The sequence below is a fragment of the Daktulosphaira vitifoliae genome, unplaced genomic scaffold (genome assembly GCF_025091365.1).
Source record: "Daktulosphaira vitifoliae isolate Bord-2020 unplaced genomic scaffold, ASM2509136v1 Scaffold_2, whole genome shotgun sequence".
NCBI classification, from domain to species: Eukaryota; Metazoa; Arthropoda; class Insecta; order Hemiptera; family Phylloxeridae; genus Daktulosphaira; species Daktulosphaira vitifoliae.
The window spans coordinates 7290879-7294400 of record NW_026099573.1 but is presented as its reverse complement, the minus strand read 5'-3'; positions in this window follow the sequence as shown (position 1 = coordinate 7294400).

Sequence of the window (3522 nt, the reverse complement as noted above, 5' to 3'; positions counted from 1 at the left end):
GCCGTATTCCCCTCCCCCACGGTGACCAACGTATCGTTGGCCCGACTCGCGCTATAGTCGTTACCCATTAAGTCTACGAACGTGTGGNTTACCCATTAAGTCTACGAACGCGTGACAAGTATTTCGAATAATCTTATGGTCCTCATTGTGGATGAGGGGTGTGGTGGTGGTGAGGTGTGGTGCTACAGCGTGCCCACTACAATGACAGTGGGGCTGTAGGGGTGTTGGTGAAGGTGGTGTGATAGAAGTGTGGTTGATNGTGAAGGTGGTGTGATAGAAGTGTGGTTGTTAGTAAGATTATTCAAAATAGAGTCATTTTGTTCGCAGAAAGCGCATCCGTTTTTGCTACCCGAGTTGACTGAACGGGCGGTTTGGTCGGCGCGTTGACTAGTGCGATGATGTTTTGAGCGGAATTGTGTTTGTGAGCCCGGAGAATGGACTAGTTTCTCCGTGGCTGTTGTCCGTTTCCCGGCACTGTCGGTCTGTTAGGACATTCGCTTTGCCAGTGATCGGCTCCGCAAAAGCGACAGGGTCGGGGGGGACGCGGATCGGGCGGTGCGTTTGGCCGAGGTCGCGTTCTTTGCGGTTGTTGCGAGGGTGGTATGGCAGCCACGTACGGATTAGCGTTATTAATAAGTCTGCCCGTACGTATCGGTCGGTCTAGATCGTTCGCGATTACGCGTAAGTCATCTAAGGTACGCGGACATCGCATTCTTACGTTACCGTAATATTCGTTACGTAACAGACTGACTACCCGATCACAATGTGCTGCTCAGAGCATCTGGGGCGAGCGCGCATCACTAGACGTTGTTTATTTATGATAAATTCAGTCATGCGCTGATGTGGCCCCTGTTGCGTCGTCATGAGTTCGTTTTCTAATTCAGCTTGTATGCTGTTGTTATCGAACGTCGTGAGAAATTCCCTCGCAAATTGTCGCCAGGACATGTTGTTTAACTTGATGGTTTCCCACCAAGTTAATGCCATGCCCTTTAAAAATTGTACGCCCGTTTTTACCCATAAATCGCGATCTATGCCTGCTTGGGCCAATAGGTTTTCTACCTGTTCTAGAAACTCGCGTGGGTCCTCCTCATATTTTCCCGTAAACTCGGGGGAAGGGGGTCGTACAATAGGCGAATAATTAAGTGGCCCGATCGCCATGTGCGTGTGCGAACGGGTCGATGATGATGGGCACAAATCGTGTGTCGGTGGCGCGAATGTATTCGGCTCGAAGTGCCCCGTGTGGTGTGAGCGCGTGTCTAAGTCTAAGTGCGTGTTCGCTCGAAGAAGCGATGGTGACGTGCGCGGAGTCTGACTGGCTAATCGCTGTAGGTTAAGCGCTTCGCGCTCCTCGATTTCAGTCAGACGCTGCTGTAGGGCCGCGTCATTTTGAGTCATGTTGCTGGGCCCAAAAGTTATGCGGCTCGGTTCGGACAGACGCACGTAAGTAGAACGGTTGGTTTCCGTCGTTTCTCGCGTCATCTGTGCGGTGGCGAACGGATTACGTATAGTCTCGCTATGTGTATCGCGGCTTACAATCGTTTGGGAGAGAGATCGTATTTCTTGCGTAATGCGAGAAAGTGCTCTCTCCACTTCAGACATGCGCGCATCCATACGTGTATTAAGAGATATATTGCGTAAACTTTGTCTTACTGCGCCTATCTCCTCCGTTGCGTGGGATATTGAACGCACCGTATATAAGCTATATGAAATCGTATAATTTCGTATATGGCCAGAGACCATTCGTGTAGAGATTCCTCTTCAAGGTCCTCTCGCGCCAGGTTAACCGGTCTGTCCGCGTATGTGGTTGGGTCGACGGTCCGGCATAACACGGGGACTTCGTCTACCTGAGACTCGCGTTCCGTCGCGAGCGTCTCGTAATGAAGCGGCGGGCGTTCGGGCTGAATCGCGTTCGATGGGTATTCGACGCTAGGCACTTGTTGGACTTTACACCACGGCGATAACACGTGTGTGCAACGGTCCGGTTTACAGTGAAGCGGTGGCTGAGAAGGAGCTGACACGACCGCGGGGCGTCAACGTGTGACAACGCCGTGGCCGTGTCAGATGTTAGCAATGATCCGAAAGAGGTTTCAAATATTTTTAATACATTTTTTATTAATATGGGAAAGAAACTAGCCGAGAGCTCTAATTATTCTGATAAAAATTTTGTTTCAAATGTGGATAAAGAATATTCTTTTGATAGTATTTTTTCACAAAAAATATCAAACATAGATGTAATTAACATAGTAAATAAATGTAAAGATGATACAGCTGCAGGTATAGACAAGATCACTATTAAATTATTAAAATGTATAATTGAACTTATAGTAAACCCACTAGTATATATATATATATAACTTATGTATACAGCAAGGTATTTTTCCAGGAAATCTTAAAATTGCAGTGATCAAACCGATTTTTAAAGCTGGAGACCACAAAAATTTAAATAATTATAGGCCAATATCCTTGCTCAATAATTTCGCAAAAATACTTGAAAAAATAATTAGAGAGTAATCAATTATTATCAAAAAATCAATATGGTTTTAGACCAGGTATTAGTACTGATGATGCCCTTTTAAGTACAACTCAATTTATATATAATGAGTTGGATAGCAGCAATAAAGTAATTACTGTTTTTTTAGACTTAAAAAAGGCTTTTGACACCGTTAACCATAAAATATTATTTCAAATTTTGCCTACTTTCGGTATTAAAAATATTAGTTGAAAATGGTTTGAGAGTTACCTAAAAAACCGTAAACAAATGGTAATAATAAATAACACAGTTGGTGATANCTAAAAAACCGTAAACAAATGGTAATAATAAATAACACAGTAGGTGATGAAGGCTTTATTGAATATGGAGTCCCTCAGGGAAGTGTTTTAGGTCCAATCTTATTTTTATTATATATAAACCTGATTAGTGATTTAAGTCTCGATGGGATAGTTGTCTATTATGCAGACGATACTTGTCTACTCATTACAGACAATTCATGGGAGGGGGTTCATCAAATAGCAACTATTGGCTTAAACAAAGTCTATCAATGTTTATGTAAAAGAAACTTAACTCTTAACGAAGAAAAAACTATGTTTATTTTATTATATATAAACCTGATTAGTGATTTAAGTCTCGATGGGATAGTTGTCTCTTATGCAGACGATACTTGTCTACTCTTTTCAGACAAGTCATGGGAGGGGGTTCATCAAAAAACAACTATTGGCTTAAACAAAGTCTATCAATGTATATGTAAAAGAAACTTAACTCTTAACGAAGAAAAAACTATGTTTATGAAATTGTCTATTTATAAAAGTCATTCAAATCTTAACCCATTAATAGTTCAGAGATATGATGATGGTAACAAAAATAATAATGTAAAGAAATCTATAACTATTAAAGAAGTAGCTAGCACCAGATATTTAGGTATTATATTTGATCAAAACTTAAGATGGAATCTGCACATTCATAACTTGGTAGGTAAGTTACGTTCAGTAACTTATAGATTCTATAAATTAAAAGGTTTAGTGTCC